Genomic DNA, 22,462 nt, shown 5'->3' on the forward strand with positions numbered 1-22,462 from the left:
AAAATAACTGTAATTTAAATAATTAGGATTTGAGATTTGTCCATAGAAATACTCCTTTGCTGTGTTTCCTGGATATACCTGCACTATTCTCAGAAGTACATCAGAAGTACATCATGTATGTTGTACTTAGAAGCTAATTTAGTGTGGCTTATTTCTAAAGTATGCATAAGATTACTGTCTTGATGCATTCCTCAAATAACTCTTAAAATAAACCTCCATGTTTTGTTTGGGATGCACATGCTTAATAAAGTGGGAGAATCTTATTCTCTTCTGGCTTGGAGGTAGTTGAATCAATGTGCTGTCAAGAAGAAAATAACTACAATAAGAAGTAATTATTAGTGGGGCTGACTAAACGTATACATAGGTATAATTATTTTAAATATAAAGTAAAAAGAGAGAGAGAAGGAAGGAAGGAAGCTCTGTTAGTAGTGGAGGAGGAACAAACCTGAACAACAGCCAAGAAGAATATTGTTTAGGATGAATGTCTAAGAAAGCAGTGAAGATGTAATTAGATTTTAATTTTCACATGAACAACCCCAGAGAAATTCAACTATGTCTATGGGAATTGAGGGTAGAAACCTTGCGATGCATTTATGATATGTTTTGGTAAGATCATGCAAAAGGCAAGTGTAGAGTTAATTGAATTTCCAAATAAAAATATTATAAAACTTTCCCTCTGTTCTCTTGTCATCAAGAAAGTTGTATTAATAATTATTTAGATATTAAACTGAGGTATAAAGAATAGAGATTGAGCAGTGGCCGGTATGAAAGAAAACGGGAAGAGAAGAAGAAAGGGGAAGAATGCTGCTTTGAATCATTATCCAAGATGACTTTTTCAATCAAGGTTCATAAATGTTCATCATGGGTGATCAGGGATGGCTTTTCTTCTAACAGGCTGGTTAAGAAGCTTCCTATTTTTGTGACAGATGAGATAAAGTATTTGATATTTTGCATTCTTTGCCTTAAAAGTTAATTAAAACTATATATCAAAAAGCAAGACCTATGCTTAATAAAAAAAAGTGTGATAAAAATATGCTAATATATTTCAGCTTCAGTCTAGAGCTCCCTAATGCAAGGTGTTGGAGAGGCCAAGCTGGTAACTAGATTAAAAATGCCTCTAGTATCAATATTTATGGTGCTTGGAAACATGAGGCCTGGGAGCCAGGAAACCCTGGCTTCAGTATAGACCAGTTCAGTCGACAAAAGAATGAAGAATAAGCAAGCTGAGAGAAAGCAGCTTTGCTTGCAGATCTATTGACGTATAGGTCTATCGGTTTACAAATCTAGGATGAAATTTAAACTTTTAGGATTCTAAAAATTTAGGATTTAGGATGATAGAAAGATTCTAATTTCCCAGTCTCACGTCTGAACATACATACCCGTCCTTCAGTTTGTAAACTCCGTTTACCCCATTGGGGAAATTACCTCTGTACCAACCAACTTTACAGGTTGGCTGCCTGGCATAAGATTCCTCGTTTTTAATATAAGAAACCCTGCAAGAAGAACCTCAGGGCTCTTTTGACTGGCACAATGGCAGCAAAGCTGAAGAGATGCCTCCAAGGCCCATCCTGGCAATGGGAGGCTGATAGTTAATGTACAGCATAAATTATAGCAATGACAAGGTAGAATGGAAGAGGAAGATGGGATCAGCAAAGCATTTCAGTCAGGGGAAAACAGGAACTGATTATAAAAAGGAGGAGACTCTATCGCGCAGAAGGGGCCTTCAAAGACCAAAAAAAGATTTGTATTGGCTTTCTGATCTGAAAAGCAGCTATCCCAGAATCTGCCTGGCTGGATAAATGTCCTCAGGCTGCCTGAGAGTATCTTATGAATCTCAGCATCCCAGAAAGAGAAATGTACCCCAGAACTCTAGCAGTGCTAGTCTCAGTGCCGTTTACTGGAGAAGGAGAATCCTCTTCAGCTCTGACTGTAGCTTCTTTAATAAAACTCAGCATGAGGAATAGCTCTTCAGGGACCAGATTTAGGAAAGAAGATTTAGCAAGGCATCAACGAGAGATGTGTTCTGCATGGAAGATGAGCCCAAAAAAGCCAATAGAAAGCAGGCACTGGAAAGAACATATTCAGCAGTCTTCAGTATTCCATTGTGACTTGGTGTTTCTGTCATTTTCCCACTAAAGCAGCCTTCTGGGCCAACTTCTATGGGAAAGACACATCTGAAGAAGCAGCTGTGGAAAGATGTTTTCCAATATAGCAGAGATGGAGAACTGGTAAGGAAGGGCAAGGGAATGCTCTGATCTCTGTGGGGATCCCTTCTTGTAGTCCTCTTCTTCCAAGAAGATTCTTCTTCACAGGTATTGGATAGCAGACACCATTGAGGAGCAGAGAAAGGAAAGTCAGGGATCAGTTGGAAAAGCCTAGATCAGAGGACTTCAAACTTGGCAGCTTTAAGCTTTAAGCAATGCTGGCTGAAGAATTCTGGGAGTTGAAGTCCATAAGTCTTAAAGCTGCCAAGTTTGAGAACCCCTGGCCTAGATCATTACACATGCCACAGGAAGAAATGGTGAAGAAAGACATTTATTAGGAGAGAGGATTATGGTAACAAGCTATTTCCCTGTTCTTTTCTATTCTGAGTATGTAGTAATTAAAATTTTATTAGCATTTAAAAATTGTCATCAAGATTCTTGTGTGTTTAGAGCTTCTAATACTTGGATAAAATCATTCATTGTGTTAAGCCATGGTTTGTTTTCTGAGCCATTAAACACTGGGTGTCAGCGTTCCAGAAAGTCCCCAACTTCAGAAAACCATAATGTGATTTATTTGGTTTTGGTTTAGGATACTATGTAAAGGAGGCCCCTTATGTAATTTCTCATTTTAACCACTTTCATAAATTTGCCATAAATTTGTATTTTTGATTCTTTTATGTGCAGATTTTCCCTGATTTAAAACAGTGCTTGGATAACTGTCATAACAGCACGCTTGGAACAGACAAATTGATGCCTATTAGAATGAGGGGGCGGGGGGCTGTGCCCCTGTGCCTATACAGGACAGAGTAGTGGGCAGATAATACCTGCAAAATTCACTGCTTTCTGTCTTTATGGGGTCTTCCCTTGTTCATTGAAATCAAAAATCTAGAAGAATGATAAAAAAGGGTGATCCATTCCTTCTTTGTGATGTAATTGATGTAGGCACAGAAAAGTATTTGTTGACATCTAGCACAGGCCAACATGGGTCACTTGGGAAAAAATGAGATAAAGTAGAAATGGCACCAGGAACATGTGCATTTGCTTCCTTTTGTATTCATAAAATGAACTTTTTCCATCAGCAAGGCAGTTGATGAGGAATGAGTTAACATACTGGGGCCACTTCCAAGGCTGCATCCTCAAATATAGTTTTGCTTTGAAGCCAGTGAGTAAGTCAATGTCACCAGCAGCAGACTATAGTTTGGTGCCCACTTCTCTCCCTTTGTCCTTGTGAACAATTATTTTGACAATGTTGTTTTTAATTCCTTCCCACTGAAAATTTGTTTTAAATGTACTTTTCTTTTTACTTTGGGGGGCCATATGCTAGAATGCTAATGCTTAAAACGTTCAGTGGCAAAATGCTTATAAAATATCTGAGTGCTTGAATCTAATTAACTACGGGGGAAATAAACTTGGATTCTTTGGGGATTTGGAGCAGGCATATTGAATATGTCCAAAATATACTGACTTTGGTCGTTTTGATAAAGTGAACCGAAGACATATTTTCATTTTCCTCTTGTGCTCAGTGTACTTTAGGGACAATTTTCAGTGCTGAAGCTCCCAGTTGACCTGGTAGTAAAACAGAACTGAATTTCCATTGCATGTACATGTCCCTGGACTGTTGTTAAAATGATGAGGTAGAGAAACACACAGCCTGTGGTTTTCTTTTTCACAGATGAGAAAGTTCAAAAGAGATGGTTTCTGCCCATGTGTGAATGATGGGAATTGTAGTCTGGAGAGAGGAAGTCTATACCCTTTTCTGCTTTGCTGTCAGCCAGGATTGCTGGAATGATGGGAAGGTAGTTACAGAATATTCTGTACTGCTCTTGGCAAAACCAATTTTTCTCTACCTCATTTCCTCGGAGCTTATATTGCTAGGCTATAAAGGTTCCTTCTTCCTCCTTTTTAAATCCTCCTAACAACATTGGGGACAAATCCTCACTGCAGCTGTAATTGGGGGGGGGGGAGGGGGGAGAAGAGAGGCAGGGGGAGGAGGCAGGCCAGTGGATGCCTCCAGGGGAAGGGGGAGAAAAAGGATTGGCTGCTTTATAAGATAGCTGAAATTCCTCTGCTCTACTTCTTTCAATTAAATCAAGCAGTGGATGCTTGAAACTGAGGTTCTGTGAATATTCTGGCTGCCAAGAGATAACAAGGGCAGCTGTGGTACAGCTCTAGAGATTGCCTTCCCCTATGCATCTCTGAGGTTTGGTAAAAGATCAGCCAGGGGTGTGAGCCGAGTAGAAGTGCTCCTGCATCCTATTGTGGGGGCTGAGAGATGGTAGCAGCAAAGGGTCCCTTCTTTGGATGTGAATGCAGGGATAGTCCTTCTGTGAGCTTTTCATCTCACAAAGTTCTCTGCTGCAGTAAGGGGTTAGAAGTCCTTGTTTTTTTTGGGTGCCTTCAAGCCTGTTTTAATTGGGTTTTAGGTTTAAGACAGTGTAAACATGTAGGCATCCCTACTTCACTTTGTTTGTTTTCTGGTCGGAAGATAAAAGCTTGTATAAACTGCACTGCCATTTCTGCAAACTCCCTACGTTGTAAAATGGCTTTCTTGCTAGAAGGACAAAAGTAGATTTCTTCAGCTACAGGTCCTCTTTCTTCCCTTTAAGTCTTCTTGCTTTCCTCCTTGACTGGAGGGGTGATGTTGCTGCTGGTTTTGACAAATGAAGCAGAAGAGAAGGCCAGCCATGTTTGTAAACTATTTAACTGTTATCTCCTCTGCTGAGGGAAGCTATGTATATTGCTTTTTTTCCCTTCTTCTTATTGGGGGTACTATATGTTTTTAAACGTGCCTTTCTAGTGGGCAAGGGCTCATAGCCTGTGCCAAATGTGCGTTTTGCCAAATGTCTCTCTCATTTTGGGAAGCAGTGGGGATGTCGTGTGTGTAAAATTAGCACTGCCTCGTTAGGCCTTTTCAGGCTAATTCAGAGTGAAATGCTCTAGCAGCAGTGGGCTGATTCTATCAGGAGAACAAGGACTAATTAAATTCACTCTGACCATCAAGCAGTAAATTATTTATATCCAGACAGATGCAATCTAATCTCTAGCATCCAACCCATCCCCCACCTTCCTCTCTTTCTGAAAGGGAGGAGGAGGAGGAGAGGTTATAAAAAAGGTGGATTAAAAAGAGGGAAAATAGAAGGGGACCAATAGTAAAGCTAGGATGAAAAAAAAGAATTCAGCAAGCATCCTTATTTCTCTTCTCGCCTTTTCTCTAAGTCTTAAGTAAGAATGAGAGTGAACGCACTTTTGCTAACGAGATGTGCGATATAAATGGGCATGTAATGAGAATAAGGATTAATTGGTAGATAATCAACTAAATTTTTAGTTCAAAGATGGAGAATGTGTAGCCATTGACACTGAATATGAATGGTAACGATATTTCCCCATTAGCTGTGCTTTCTAGGATTCTTAGGAATTGTTGCTCGGTGACCTTTGAATGACCACAGGATTCCCGTCTTTGCTTTAGGTGGCAGTTGAATAAAGAGCTTAATACTGTAGGCAGAAGAGAATTCAAGGGCAACCTTTTTAAAGTTTGTTTTGGTTCTGCTCTATAACAGAGTTCCCCTTTTCCTTCAAAAAAAAACGTGTGTAATAACTCTTATTGCATTTTAAATTAGCTTATACTTTAGTTTCTCATAGTTATTGATTTCCATGAATCAAATAGTTACTTGAATTTTATCAGTTAATTAACTGGCTATTTATTTATATGTGTTGTTTTTAAAAAGGTAAGTTACCTTTGCCTGGTGCCTGGTAAAGAATATGCAGAAACACATTACTGGGAGTGCATTCAACCACTGAAGACAGGCTACCATTAAAAAAGACCACTCCCAGGCAAATTTATTGTATTTACAATATACTCCTTTTCCCTGGGAACTCAATGTGGCATAAATGAACCACCCATGTAGTGTCCGAAGATACTGGATGAGGTATTTTTTCATATACCAAGTTCTCAAGGTGTAAAGTTTTCATAGATTGATAGTACCACCTAGAATTGGACTGTAAATTAACTGGAAACCAGTTAAGAAAATCCAGAACTGATATAATATGGTCTCTATGCTCCACTCAAGTCAGTACTGCTGCTGCCAGGCTTTGTACTGCCTAAATTTTATTTATTTATTTATTTATTTATTTATTTATTTATTTATTTATTTATTTATTTATTTATTTATTTAATTTGTATACCACCCTTCTCCCAGAGGGGACTCAGGGCGGTGAACAGCCAAAATTAAAAAACATACAGATACAAAAGTTAAGATAATTAAAAAAGAATTAAATCATTAGCTTCCCAATTTAAAACCCCCAAATCCATAAAATTTAAAATCCCAATTAAAAACCATTTAGGCTAGGCCGGCTTGGTGGAATCTTCAGGGCATTTACATAACATCCTCCCAAGACAGTCCAACTATAAGGCACTGCAGTTATCTGGGTGGATTACTGAAGCTGGCTTAACTCTACTGATGAAGGGCATGCGTGGCACACTCAGCTAAGCTGGTGAAAGGTATTTCATGTTGCAGAGGGTACCTGTGTCTCTGTTAGCCAAGATTCATATAGAAACACTCAATCTATGATTCTGATTCTTTAAGGATAGCGCAACTTTCTCCATAACAGATTGAATGCTCACTCTATCATGTCCGGCTTGGGTTTCATTGTATTGCCATATCCAATCCCTAACCAGTCAGGCACATATTAAGCACTTCTGTTACCTCAGATGGATCAGATAAATATATTATAGAAAGTGGGGTGTGAGACCCACCTAAAATGAAAACCTTTTCCTTGGCTTCTGGAACTGAGAGCCAAACCAATATTGCATCATTCATATAAACTGTAGAGAAACAAAAGCTCTTATTATATAGTTGTACTTTTATCCTACAACTTATTACCTGGAACATCCAGACTGGTTCTCCTATCTGGGAATCTTCTAGGAGTTGAAGTCCATATGTAGGGAGGGCCGTGGGGCTATTTATTCTATTGCAAGTTAAATAATATAGTGCTTCATTCACTTTGGCATATGCTTGCTTGCACACCTTTGCAGAGTAAAAAAGAACCTCAGGTGTGCAAAGATTTGAGGGCTATAAATATGCATAATTCCAATTATTTAGAATCGGAGATCAGCAAGAGATACAACCAGATAATTTTTTTTAAAAAAGGAAAGGAAAAAGAAAGGTCAGTCAAGTTATGTTCGATGTTAGTTGTTGACTCGTGTTAACTGCAGTGACAATAAATTTGGCTACTGTGTAGGTGGTTTCATGCTTTGAGTCTGAGAATAAAAGGCGGGTGTAAATGTCATCCCTTCTCTCAGGTGCACTTAGTAAAAGAAGGGTCATGATGTCCTTACAAAGATCCTTAAGAAAGTTACAATTATTGGCTTATGTATAATGGCCTGAAAAACAGGAGCATTTGTGCATTACCGGTATTTGGTGACAGTCTGTATAATGCATATAGCTTCTTTGTTTTCAGAATCAAAATGTCCCAGGATAGATTTCATCTTGGGAATATTTTTATTTTTACACTGATAAGATTCTTTCATAGTTTTGTTTGTGTTATGTGTTTAAAGCCTCTTTGAGACTTTAAAGACTTGTAAATTAAAACAAAAATCTGGAGAAGTTCATTTTGAGCAAGTGGATAATCAAATATTCTAATCTAAAAGTAAAATCAAAGCATCTTCTTGTAAGGTCAGTTTCATTTATCCTGGGAATAGCTGTTGCTTTCAGTAGCAGCAACTATATTTTCAATGTTAAAAGTGTACATAATCTTTTTTTCTCTTGAACGTAACAATGTGTGATCTGGTGAGAAAGCATCACCTTAAAAGGCTATGCTCAAAATTCATCCAGAGCATGACATCTTGGTATCTTAGGCTCACTTTTATTTCCTACGGTAAATAATGTAGAGTATGGAAATAATAATTAAGGGATGTTTAAAAGTCTGCATGAGTTGGTGATTTCGCACTTTATAGTTTATGAATGAGCAGCATGGTGGCCTATTGGTGAAGATACTCGCCTCCCACTCAGAAGATTGAAAGTTGAATCCTAGGTAGCGGCAGATGTTTGTCTTTTAGGGTGCAAAGAAAAGATATTTGCTGCAAGCTCCATATGGTGTCAGGAAGGGCATTCGGTCAGCAAATGCTCAGCTCCATTCCATCACCGAGTCTCTACCCTGAATTAAGGGATTACAGGGTACTAAAAAGGGAATTCTATAATTTACGAAACTTGGAATTTCTATATTACACTAGTAGTTCCTACCAGCGACTGGGCCCACCCACCCGCTCTGGCGCTATCCCATCCTATATAATTGCCATTTTTTCAATGCCGCGCCCACACGCACGCTCACATTTTCAATTCTGGGCGAACTGGTTGTTACAGTATATGACACTCACCTCTGGACTTAGTGTATTACAGTAGGACTAGAAAAACGTAGTGTATGTTATTTGCCCTGGCACTGTGTCTGAGATTATCTAACATCTAAGTTACACTGTTGTAAGAATAAATATAGGAAGAGGGGAGAAAATGGAAAGATGGTTTTACTGAAGGAAGATAAAAATAAGGGTTGAAGTTTTTGGATACATGTTGATTGATAACATTGTCTTAAAAAATTCTTGAAAGTAATTCATCCTGTCCATTTTCATGTATCTCACCAGTCTTGGACAGAAAACTTTAGAGAAGAATATCAAGAAATTGGAACTACTTTACTGTACACATGTGAAAATAATTTCTGCACAGAAAAAAAAAAATCACCCCAAATCATGTAGATAAGTCTTGTGCATTTCATTCCAATGTCTTTTTTTACTGTTTTATTTAGGAAAAATGAGCAGATATTTACTGAGCATTGTTTTCAGCTGTAGAATGTTCGGCTATAATTTGACTATTTGCAGTTGTCCCTTGGATAATGGCCATTTATGAGTCTAGCTTTCATAAACACACAATAATTTTCAAATCTAATGACTGCTGTAATATCATCTGGAGATGGATTCTAATTAAGCTGATGTATTATATGCAAAAGCTAGGAAACACATACTGAGATTCATAATGTAGTTGTCCAACAAGAGCACAATTTCGGAACAGTTTTAGGAATCCGATAGTATCCCCTGCCATCAGTTGAGCATTCCAGAATGCATGCAAAGATGGCATAGTTTTGGCAGTGGTATGTAATGTTTGCTTCTAGAATTCCATATTAGGAAGAATTAAGCCAAAAACAAGTTGTTGCCTTCTTGTTTTTGACTAGCATTTGATTGGCATACATTTCCACTGTTGTCCTTAAGCCTCTTTGTTTCTTTATCCAAAGGATCATTTGACTTTACTTCCAAGAGCCCTTCCTTTTAGGAATGTAGGTTGCTAACACAGCCCTTCTCTCCCACAGAAACAGCTTCAAATATTTTTGTTATTGTTATCTGACCCTGTGTTTGATTAGATCATTCTTGTGTCTCAGTGGTAACATGAGCTTCGACTACTTAAAAGCAGCAGTTCACCCTAATTAACTATTGAGCTGGGGACCTACCACTACTTCCCTTTGAAAAGATAGAATGGGATGGAGACCAGAAAGAAGAATGTTTTGCTTATTCCTTCAGGCTTGTGAAAAATTGCACTATCTAGCAACTTCTTTCAGATAATTTCTGATTAATAGATGCAATACAGTAGACTAACTTCCAGGAAGAAGATATAATGGATTTCATTATGTTATGTAGAATTTTTAAAGGGAAGGGAGAATTTCATTCTTCCAGAGATTTATTTATTTTTAATTCATGCAATGAGAAGCATACATACAAAAGTGACAAAGCTACTCGCCTATTATTAAGATGTTCCAATGAGGGAGCTTTCATAGACAGCCTTATGCATTTATTTTAGAAATGTCCCAGACCAAAGGTTTTTTTTTTAGGTACGGGACTAATTTTCTTATATTAATGATATAAATCTTTCGATGACAAAATGAGGCTGTATGTTTGCATGTGTTGCTTACAATAAACATAGATCCTTTTCTTAGTTTCCCAAATACTGTATCTGTGATTTTTTTTTTAAAGAAATGATCTGATACGGCTGGTGAAATGAATCTCAGAAGAACCAAGTTTTTATTTACACACACACACACACACACACACACACACACCTCTGATGATTAGTATAGTCTTGGGGTATTTGTTCAGAAGTTTGTCATTAAATCCTTTGTAAGTACCCTTCCATCCTGATTTTCCGCCGTCACGTTCTTGCTCCAGCCTCTCCTGCCAGTTCTTTGTCCCCTGAAATTCAGCTCTATAGAATGCCTGAACAGCTTTCAATTCCTCCTTCACCCACTTTCTGCTGCTGATGCTCCTCCTCCTCCTCCATGCTGCTCTTTCAACCATCAGCAGCTTCCTCAGTTCTGTACTTAGGTCATTATATAAATAGACAGGGTCTTAAGTTTCTGGGCTTTTTTTCTGCTGACAAACAGCAACTCTGTGCTGTCTCCCAAAGAGCATATATATATAGGGAGTGTTTATTTTGTACTTATATGAATATAATATAATGGATTATATTCATGAATATAATCCCCCACTGGTTAGCTGTTACAGTCCAGGAAAAGATAAATTACATGGATTTGGCTTAGAATGTATATGGATGAGGGACTATAAGAAAATCACAAGGCTTTGGCTAGTTTGGGAAGGCAAAAAAAATTAAAATAAAACTATCCTAGACATAGGCAATACTAAGCCACTTCCATAGCGTTGCCAAGAAAGCTGCTTATATTCACCAGGAGTCAAGCTGAAGGGCATAATTGCCTTTTAAACACACATACACACAGAGAGAGACAACTTTCCATCTAATTCTTCATGCTAGAGGGGAAAAGGAAAAAGTAGAAGCACACAATATGGCCTCTCCCAGAATGCTTTTTCAGGGCAGGCCTCTGAAATCTAGGCAGACAAGTTTGTTCTCTCCACCTGCAGACATTATCATGAAAATGGGCACTCGGTCTCCTGTAGCCAATTGTTGTTTGCCACAAGTGGTCAGCCAAGTGCTGAATTACAGGGTTGTTTTTATATTTCCCAAGGCCACCTAGAATTTTTCCCCCTCTTTAAACAAGCAGGCAGATCTACCCGTGTGCAGAGCTGCAGTCTGGTGGACAAATAGTATGCCTCAGCTGCTGATCTGAGGCTACTTTCCTTGGGTAAATATATTGTTCCTTCTTATTTTCTTATTTTAAGTATAAACTGTAAGCTGCCTGGAATTACCAAAGAAACATCCCCCCCCCGTCCCCCCTGCTTTTCTCTGTCACCGTGCTTGGATTTAAGTGCTGTTTATGGCTCTGTCAATTTCTTTATAGAGTGAAAGCAATTGTTTTATTCATTTCCAGTTCAGTCATGGGATCTTGTGGATTTGAATCCTTTGACTGGTCCAAGTTTCCTATCAGTGGAGACTTCAATTGTAGATATGGATTACAGGTACAACCACAATAGATTCCAAAACTTCTGTTGCTAAAAAGACAATGTTAAGTGAGTTCTGCTTCATTCTGCAACTTGGTTTGCTACAGTTGTTAAGTGAATCATGCAGTTGTTAAGTGAATCTGGCTTCCCCCATTGATTTTGCTTGTCAGAAGTCAGCTGGGAAGGTTACAAATGGTGTTCATGTGACTTCTGCCAGTTGTCAAGCACCTAAATTTTGATCATGTGACCATGGGAATGCTGCAAGGCTCATTAGTGTGAAAAACAGACTTAAGTCGCTTTTTTTTCAGTACTGTTGTAACTTCAAACAGTCACTAAATGAATGGTTGTAAGTTGAGGAATGCCTGTACTAAATCCTTTAACACAGCCTTTTGGGCACCAGGAACCTGTTCCGTGGAGAGAGGTTTTTCCATAGACTGGAGGGGGCTTGGTTTCGTGTGCAGCCTGCATCCTGCATCCTGTGGATGGAGCATCACTTCTTTGCACGCCCTGGTTTCTGGCGTGTTGCGGCCTGGTGCTGGTCCACGGACAGGGGGTTGGGGACTCCATGTAAAATGGCTCCAGATGAAATTCTGGAATGTAATCTGTCTCATCTTTATGATGTGCTTTTTAATATTTTTTCCATAAAAATTCAGTTAAGGAGGAAGAAAACTAGTTACCGGTATTTAATGTCTTTTTAACTGATAGCTTTTATAGGTAGTCCTCGTCTGCAGTTACATCAGTGATGAAAAAGTAACTTTGTGAATGATTCTTGCATTTATGATCTTTTCAGGTCTGTGAAGCAAAGGAAAGCTGAAGAAAGATCACAAGCACAGTAAGTTTCACTTACTGACTGCTTCATTTAATGACCAAGTTGCAGGTCCCAAATCACTAAACAAAGATTATACCTGAAAGATTATATGCAGAACAGGAGTGAAATCTACTTACGTTCCTTACCGGTTTGGAAGCGCATGCGCATCATATGCGCGCACAGACCTTCTGCCCATATGCAAAACCTTCTGCACATGCGCAGAAGGTAAAAAAACACATTACTTCCTGGTTAAAACCAGGAAGTAATGACACCTGGGTGGGTGGGCAGAGCTTTGCTCCGCCATCGCTACCGGATCGCCAAACCACTGGCCAAGAACGCTAACGGATTGTGTGATCTGGTCCGATCCGGGGATATTTCACCTCTGATGAGAATATACCTGGTCATCAAAGCCAAAGTAGATGTCAAAATGCAAATATTGTGTCCTCACCAGATTATTAAAATAGAATCTGGTACAGGCAAACTCTTAAAAGAATGATAATTTCAGTGGCTGCAGACTGAAATGTATGTTCCTTACATTTTACATTCCTTACAATTCTTAACTGTTGCACATTGCAACAGTTTCCTGTGTTCATGCAGCGGGGAGCAAAGATTGTTTCTTATACGCATGTTGGTTATACATGTTAAGTAGCACACTTACAAAAGATGTAGACATTTCTGAGGTGAATGAGGAAACCTAAAATCTCTTAATACAACATGTTGCGGGGGCATTGGAAGAATAATGAAATATTCACTTCCAGGTTCTATAAACTGATTTAGTAACATTGTTGAATCTGAAGACACAGATTTAGTTGCTTTGCCTAATAATGGATGACAAATAAACATAGACAACATTCTCTGTTCATTTGATTAATCTCCCCATTGCCTTCTGCAAACTAATCACCTAAAAGACAGCGACTGACCTGGCTGATACCTTATTTCCACCTTGCCTCTCCTTTGTGAATAGCACACTGATAACACTTCCTTACTTGCGGAGATGGCATTGTTGATGAACAGCAATGTGAGTTGCTTGATGCTCACACACTTCAGCTGTATATAGTTGAAGGCTGGGAAAGAGCTTACTATAGACTCATTTGTTTTTAGCAGGATTATTGCAGCCCTGAAGACAGTGCAACTCTGAGCATGTAGCTAATCCTCCTAAAATGCTTTTCAGCAGAGTGAGATTTCCATTGTTATGGACTATGTGCAAGTCCAGAATCTACTTCAAAATGTCAGGTTAAGCCAATGTTTGCAGGAGCGACATTATGTGGTCGTGAGACATGAACATAGCTCATTTTTATCTCTGATTGGTGAAAGTTGGTGAGATTAGTGAGGTAAGCAAGCATATCATCTATCAGATAAACACAAAAGGCTGAGAAAAACCACATGAAAAAGTCAAACCATGGATTTAATCTGAGGATGAATTAGATAATGGCAGGACTGATTAAACAGCTTTTCTTAGAGAGAGGAATTAAGAATTTTCTTCTGATTTAGGTAAAATTTGTTGGATGGGAGAAGGGTGCAGTGACAGGCAAGTTAACTAGGCATACCTTTTCCCCCCTCATAAATCATGCATGGACCTAATCTCGATCAGAACTTTCTGTTCAGGAATTTAGTTTTTTCTTTCCCGTCTCAAACACTGACTTCCGGTTTTCTCCTTTGCAAAGGTTAAAGGCGGAAAAGCTTCAATTGCCTTTTAAAGCTCTGTGTGCAGAACTAGGACAAGATTCAAGCTCTACTGTGGTTAGAGGTTTTAGGGGAACTTTGGCTCCTTACCTAATGACACTTTTCCCGCTCCCCCAGAAAGCTGATGAAATTTAGCTGAAAGCTGATGCATTTAGTCATGTAACCTCTAGAACACGGGTATCAAACTCGCGGTGTCACGGCAGCGTCATATGACGTATCGGGACATTTTTTCCCCATCGCTAAACCAGGCGTGGGCGTGGCCCGCGGGCTGCAAGTTTAACAGCCCTGCTCTAGAATAATGATTTTAAGTGCTCTGTCGTTGTAAATCATGAGAGGTCCTTGGTGCTCTCTGAACTTGATTGTTTCCTTGCAGATGTTTCATTACCCAAACTAAGTAACATCATCAGTGCTAGTAACATCAACATCATTAGCACTGATGATGTTACCTAGTTTGGGTGATGAAACATCTGCAAGAAAACAAGCAAGCTCAGAGAGTACTAAGGATTCCTCATGTCAATCCTGAGTTACAAATATTCTGCTTTACTTGCTGAATACCTGTGCTCCACTACAAAACTATGTGATCGGGCTTGATAAATCGACACTTACAGCTTGAAAATTAATTATGATCGGACTCTCCTCTCCCCTTCTCTCACTCAGCCTTGCCCCACAGAAGCCTCCCCTTAGGGGAGGGAGAGAGGGAGATTATGTTGGCTTCATGTTATATACAGCTTAACATCTAAGTAGATCCTAAGAGAGAGAAATTCATCTTTATTTTAGGCTCCTGGTTACAAATCTAACTTAACTGGAAATGAAAGAAGGACGGACCTTTCCTGCAGGGAGGGCAGTGAGTTTGAACGATTATCTTCTGAATTAAAAAAGGTTTATACATCAACTGGTAGACTGTTATAAAACACTCTTTCTGTTTTGGGTAGTATGGTTGAGGATCAGGAGAGTCTTGAATCCTTTGGATCGAAGGCTTTTTTGAACCCACCCAACTTTTTGCCTCTGTCCACTCATTTTTGTTCTGATACCAACATTAAAAGTATTTAAAAGGAAATACCAGTAGTCCTCAACTTACAACCATTCATTTAGTGACTGTTTGAACTTACAATGGCACTGAAAAAAGTTGACCTATGACCATTTACACACATAAGACTCCTTCAGCAGTAGTAGTGAGCAATTTTGTGATCAAAATTCGGCTGCTTGGCAACTGACATGTATTTATGATGCTTGCAGCATCCCAGGGTCCTGTGATCACCCTCTGAGACCTTTTGAAAAACAAAGTCAGTGAAGCAAGAAAGATTCACTTAACAATTATGTAACTAACTTAACAATTGCAGTGGTTCACTTAACAACAGTGGCATGAATGGTGGTAAAAATGAGGAAAACTTATTAACAACTTTCTTGCTTAGGAAAAAAAATGTGGTTGTAAATTGAGGACTACCTGTAATGCAATTTTCCTGTAGGTGTTGTGAAGAAGGATTTGAGATGCTGTTTGTTAGAGGCAAAAGCTATTCTGTAGCCCCCAGAGCATTCTCCCTGGGATCACAATACTTCAGCCTAAGTAAACTTCAAGTTAGATTGTAGTGATCCCATAGATAGGATTTCTCCAGAATGATCTGGAGAATCATCAAGTGGTCCTTCAGTTCACCCAACAGTGAGCTACAGCAACCCAGTATATAAATTGAACACCATACAAGGGCATTCTTTGGAGAGGTGACCAGTTTCAATGTGAAAAAAATTGTTTTAACAATGTGAGAGTCCATATTCACATGATTGGATTATTAAAAATAAATATTTTGCAACAGTGTGCAAGTTCAAATGTACGTGGCTAGAACATTAAAAAAATGTTTTTATGCACAAGGGTGCTTTGTATACCAATAGCACCTTTGAGAACACCCATCACCAGTGTAGTTGAGTCTATCACCTTGCAGTTGGTTGTCCTCCTTTTCTGTTTACTTCTACTCTTCCCAGCATTGAAGACTTCTCCAGAGAGCTAAGTCTTTGCATAATATATCAAAAATATGATAATTGGTATCTTGCTCACGTGTATCTTGACTGAGGACTCTGAATTGATTTTTTCTATGATCCACTTGTTTTCTTCGATATCCATACTACTCTTAGAAGTCCAACACCAACGTTCAAAAGTGCCAGTACAGGTAGTCCTCAACTTACGATGACAATTGAGTCCAAACTTTATGTTGTTAAATGAGACATTTGTTAAATGAGTTTTGCTCCGTTTTACGACTTTCCTTGCCATATTTGTTATAAGTGAATCACTGCAGTTGTTAAATTAGTGACACAATTGTTAAATGAATCTGGTTTCCCCACTGACTTTGCTTGTTAGAAGGTCGCAAAACGTGATCCCAGGACTCTGGGACACTGAAACCATCATAAATGGGAGTCAGTTGTCAAGCATCCAAATGTAAATCATGTGACCATTGGTATGCTTCTATGGTCATATGTGTGAAAAACAGTCATAAGTCACTTTTTCAGTGCCATTGTAACTTCAAATGATCACTAAATGAACTGTGGTAAGTCGAGGACTACGTGTACTCTCTATCTTTCTTCAAATTCTAACTTTTGTTTCCATAGGTTGTCACAAGGCGAACCCACTTGCATGGTTACAGGGAGTCCTCAACTTAGAACTATTTGTTTAGCGACTGTTAGAAGTTACAGCGATACTGAAAAAAGTGACACAGCATCTCCATGATCACCCAATCAAAATTTGGGCACTTGGCACAGGGGTGGGTTCTACTTACCTTTACTACCGGTTCGCAACAGGGCCGCGCACGTGTGCTTGCTTTGCTCGCTCACGCATGTGTGCGCACACTCTTCTGCGCATGCACAGAAGCATTTTGATGATGTCGGGGTCAGTGGGTGGAGCCTCCTGCCGGTTTTACTACCGGTTCTATAGAGCCAGTGCGAACTGGGGGCAACCCACCACTGACTTGGCAACCCCTGTGTATTTACAATGGTCAGTGTCCCAGGGTCATGTGATTGCCATTTGCCACCTTCTTTTGCTTCTGATAAGCAGAGTGAGTGGGGAAAGCCATATTTGCTTAACTTAAGAACTATTGTGATTCATTTAACAACCAAAAAAAAGTTGTAAAACTGGGCACAACTCATTAAACAACTGCCCTGCTTAGCAATGGGAATTCCTGTCCCAATTGTGGTGGCAAATCGAGGGCCACCTGTATTATCTTTGTAAACAATGAATACAACATTATATCTAAATATATTTTCCAAAGCCTTTGTTGCTTCTCTACCAAGCACTGGTCTGTGGTATTTTTCTTGACTGCTAATTACTTTAGTGTTCACAGTCAATCCTAGAAGGCAGAAACTATTCACCACTTCAGTACCTTCCTTGTCAATGTAGTGATAGCTAAGAATGATGGAAGCCTGAGGGTCCCAGACCCAGGTCTTCTGCCCCAGAAGCCCCTGAGGCCTTCATGGGCTAGATTTTGGGGAAGCTGCTTGGTGGTTCCTGTTGCCACCATCTGTCTTCCAAGAGGTACCTCACCCAGTGGTGAAATCCAAATTTTTTTACTACTGGTTCTGTGGGCGTGGCAGGAGAAGGATACTGCAAAATCTCCATTCCCACCCCACTCCAGGGGAAGGATACTGCAAAATTCCCATTCCCTCCCGACTCTGGGGCCAGCCAGAGGTGGTATTTGCTGGTTCTCCGAACTACTCAAATTTCTGCTACCAGTTCTCCAGAACCTGTCAGACCCTGCTGGATTTCATCCCTGATTCACCTATTATCCACTTCCAAATTCGGGAGTATGTGTGTGAGAGAGAGGGTTGTCACACACCTTGTGCTGCCTTTCTGGTAACTGACAAATCAAAATACAAATGTTAAAATCATTTCTATAGCGCCACCTGCTTGTACTTGGAGGTGTAGTTTTTACAGAACTCAACCTTTTCTTCAATCTTGGGAGATAAATAAACTCACAGGAGATGAATACAATAAAACTTTCTGGAAGGAGCAGGAGAAAGAGGGGTGGGGGGAAGAGAGAGAAGAAAAAACAAGGTTGGTATTAAAATGAAGAACTTCACAGTGGAAGAGACTAAATACAGAGCTGCCCATATCACCACAGTACCACAGCCTGAATGTAGTTAAGAAAGAAGAATCCAAAATAGAGTGCAGTATTCTTGACAGACCAATTCTCTGCCCCAACTCTCGGAAAAAAAGACTGATAAAGAAGGTACTAATACACATTCTTGTCTCTCTATCTTCATGGACCTAAGTGTGAAATACGAATGAAATTAAATGCCCAATTTCATAACTTATTTAGGGCGATAAAGAAAATTAGATTTAGCACAACACAGAAAATAAAAATTAAAAACCCGGCACAAATTCCTGGCTATATATTTCAATGTACCTAGTTCAATAATCCTGAAGCAAATGATCCACTACTTTAATTTTCCTGGATTTCTCCTGCTTTTAGGCTATTCTAAACTCTTTTAGAGGCTGTGTGGAATGATGGTAGACATCCCTTTTTTCAGACTTGCCTGACAGAGTGTTTTTTTTTCTTTCAAAGGCTACCCCCACCCCACCCCCGATATCTCCAACTGGGAGTGGTGCTGAGCTCCCTACATGTGACAGAGAACCATGTCTCACTTGTCTCACAGGATGATGAGCCTGTAGCCTGGCATAGAGGTTATGGTATGTTCACCACAAAATCATTTCCCAATGTCGGGACTCTTTTTCTGTGGAGTGCTATTTGACTCTTGGGAAACGTAAATACGAAACAACTATAACAGGGATGGTATTCACTTACCTTCGCTACTGGTTCGCAAATGTGAGCGCGCATGCTCCACGCATGTGCAGAACGTCAAAAACGGGAGGTGATGACGTCTGGGCGAGTGGGCGGAGCCTCCTGCCACTACTGCTACCGGTTCGCCTAAATCGGATAGAACCGGTTGAATACCACCACTGAACTATAAACAATGCAAAAATTGGCAGCACTATTTTTTGATTGATAAAGGAGAATATTTGTAGCTCAGAGTTGAAATGAGGGATCCTTGTGGTCTCTGAGCTTGGTTGTTTTCTTGCAGAATCATGCTGTTACCTAGTTTGAATAAATGAAACGTCTGTAAGAAAACAAGCTCAGAGAGCACCAAGGACCCCTCACTATTTTTTTAATCTCCATCAAATCTTATATTCTTATTTCAGTGACCTGTCTGTCTTTTCTGGACTATTGCCTTGGGCAGCAGGTCGGACTAGAAAACTTCCAAGGTCTCTTCCAACCCTATGACTATGACCTCTCTCCTACCCCGTTCTGTGTTAGAACCACTTCCTCAAGAAAATTGCCTCAGACTTTGTGTGGAATGTGTTTAAAAAAGCAGCATGAAGTGTTGGTGAAAGTAAACTCTTGTTGTCAGGGTAAGATTCATGCCTTGGAAAGTGGCTTAAGAGGGGGTAGTCCATGCTCTATTAGAAGTGCAACACTAGCTAGGCAGGGTTGTTCCCATCAGTGGGATCCAGGGGTGACATTCTAAGCCAAGGAACTGTTACTTTTCTAAGGGGGAACAGCAGGTGGGGAAGGGGAGGCTAAGTAATGTTGGGCCCTGTTGCCCAAAGGAAGGACTAGGCAGAATGTCTTTTAATGTTGAAGACCAGATCCTATTAGGAATAGCTCCAAACACCAAGGGAGAGAATTATAATACTATCTTCTATTCAGAAATTAAGCCCTCCAGAGTTCAGTGTGACTTGTGCAAGTTCGTGTTCAGAAATGCAACCTGAATCACAATTCCTTAAAGCTGGAACAAACTGCTTTCTCAGCCTGCATTACCATTCATAACATTCATTTAATAGATTTCTATACCATCGTTTGAAAGGTCTATCTGGGTCATTTGTAATGCAAGCGCTAATCATCGACAGTAAGAGACAATATACTCGCACACAGTTTAATTAGTCCAGAAGTTTGTCTGCTTCTGATAAAAAGGTAGTTGGTTTAACCGTGCACCCATGGATATTGTGGCATTCTTTTATTATGACCCTCACAAACCTGGGACAAGCAAGAGCTAATGAAGGTGGTTCTTTTCTGCACTTTTACTCCTTTTGTACTTTTTCCACCAATCAGTAAAACATTTTTCCCACCTTGCTCTAAACGTTAATCCTTGTCCCCAATCCATCACTTTTGCCTCCTGGAATATGAAAGAAAACCAGCTGAGTTATTCCGTCAGTTCCTGTACTCCTTATCTCCTATTGTTCAAAGGATAGATCCAAAGTCCAATCACACAATTCCTTTTGCTCACTTTGTTTTTTTTTTTACCTTTGAGAGAATGACAAGGAGCAACTAAAACAGTGTGGGAATCACTTGTCTTATAGAGTTGAGGTAAGTCAAGAAACTGTGCAAGGAAAAATTAATTAATGCAGTTGACATAGCCATGTTTTCACTAAGAGCTTTATATCTTCTCTCATGGAAAGTCAGTGCTAAACTATTGTGCAAATTGCTAAGAATGAGGGGGTAGAACCAGGTGGAAAATCTGTCAGACTGAGTCACTTCTTAATCATTTGCCACATGAAACAAAATGCGTACATGTGTGCAAAACATTTCACATTAAAAATGCCTCAGTTCAGGGTTCAAACAGTATTTTGAGCTCATAAGACTTCCAAAATGGTCAAAATACTTGTTGCCATCTTAAAATAGGGCACTTCACCTCAACAGTTTAGATTCAAAACTTTGAGGAGTTGAGGGCGTTGCAAAGAGCCAAGAGACAGCTAGAGCTCCACTGGAGGAAAACAAAGAAATGCAATTAAAAATTGGTGAGAGCCACTACTGAGGCCTACCTTGTGATAAGAGTGGCAAAATGTTACTATTTGTCCACTCTTATTGCAGCCACAGATTGTCACCTGGCAGCCCTGTTCAAGGCCACCCAATCCTGCTTCAGGAAGGAGGATTTAGATGATCATCTCCAAGGCCATGCAGAGGAGTTTGTTGGACATCCGACAGTTAAAATCAGGAAGATGGTCCATTAGAGGTGCCTAGGAAATGGACATATCAGTTATCTGGGAGCAGTTTGATCCATTGGAACTGAGAAGTACTTAGGGCTATTAGCACAGCTTCTAATCCACATCCCTCCTAATTAATGGCCTCCAGCAGCTCAGGCAGGGGAGGTTGCTATGCAGCAGGGAGGTTGGTACAGCAGCAACAGTAATCCCAAGAGCCCACCCTCAGAAACAGGGTCGTACTTGGGGCCCATGCCTTCTGAAGAGAATCCCGAGTGACAACTGCCATTCCTCCTTCCCTGTCCTGAGTTTTGGTTGGTGCCAAACCTTAAACCTAGCTGGACACATCCCTGGGAGAGAACATTCCTCTCTGGAGACAGCCATGTCTCCATAATGCACACCAGGTTGGCTTGTTCCTGCCCAATGAGATCACAGATATTGTTAACTGACCTGGCATTCATCACAGGAACTGGAGGCTCAGGCCTGTGAAGGCCTACTGTCCAGGGTCTGAACATGAATTCAGAGGGCTGGGACATGCCACCTGTTTTGAACATCGGGGCATCATGCTCTTCAACAGCCTGCCCTTTGACTTCTATCTAAATGCTCCATGCTCATCACCACTCAAATATGTTGCCCTGCCCTAAAACCTCAGGAGTGATTTCCTGCGGCATTTAAATGCTACCATAGCTCTCAGCACCAGCTGTCATCTCAGCCCCCCCCAACACCCAACCTACTCACCCCCAAAACTGATCTCTCCCACTGGCCAGCTGGGGAGGGGCTGCATCCACATGGACACTCTTTCCCTCAGATAGGAGGATGATAAACATCCAATCATATAATCACACAAGCGACTCTTAGGCTCTCATCCTGGGATTGTCACTCCTTCAGGAACCCAAATTTCTATGCTATCTAGAACCTCTTCATCCCTCATAGACAGTCCCAGCGGTGGCCTGTTGAGACCAACTCCAGCCTAAGGTCTCTGGTCTCCCATCTCTGACCCAGTATCTTATCTTTCTGGCAAGGTCCACACTATCTCTTTGGACTCTGGGCTGGCTCCCCTTCTCAAAAACCACCAGCCCATCATCATTCCAGACCAGTGGTCACCAACTGGTGGTCCATGGACCACTGATGGTCCATGAGAAAATTTTGGTGGTCCGCAGAAAAATTATTTGCATTTTTTTATATTGCACTAAATTAGGGGTCCTCAAACTACAGTCCCTGGGCCGGATACGTGCAATGAATGCTTGTATTACTGCAAAGAGTCTCCCCTTTCAGGGTCTTTTTGTGCAGGTTGGAAGGGGGCAGAAATTCTGACTTGGGGTCTGCTTCAGCTTCCTGGTGCAGGGCTTTGGGCAAAGGCTGGGGGGGGGGGACGCGCCGCTGGTGGCGAAGAGCTGGAGGGCCTTGTTCCAGTGAGACTG

The 22,462-nt window shown here is 40.3% G+C and overlaps 1 protein-coding gene across 6 annotated transcripts in view; it reads left to right on the plus strand.

Annotated features, from left to right (window-relative positions):
- Positions 1 to 22,462, plus strand: part of RBFOX3 (RNA binding fox-1 homolog 3) — a 461,718-nt gene that overhangs the window by 82,001 nt on the left and 357,255 nt on the right. Inside the window, exon 2 of one of the 6 annotated variants that reach the window (XM_060688757.2) lies at positions 12,383 to 12,424. The exons of 4 other annotated variants lie outside the window; for them this stretch is intronic. The gene's annotated coding sequence lies outside the window, so the exon portion shown is untranslated. Of the gene's footprint in view, positions 1 to 12,382; positions 12,425 to 18,624; positions 18,753 to 22,462 lie in introns of those variants that run through there. One more of the 6 variants, XM_060688758.2, reaches the window with a different exon arrangement.

This window comes from Pantherophis guttatus, chromosome 2 (assembly GCF_059756535.1).
Source record: "Pantherophis guttatus breed Tessera chromosome 2, ASM5975653v1, whole genome shotgun sequence".
Taxonomy (NCBI): Eukaryota; Metazoa; Chordata; class Lepidosauria; order Squamata; family Colubridae; genus Pantherophis; species Pantherophis guttatus.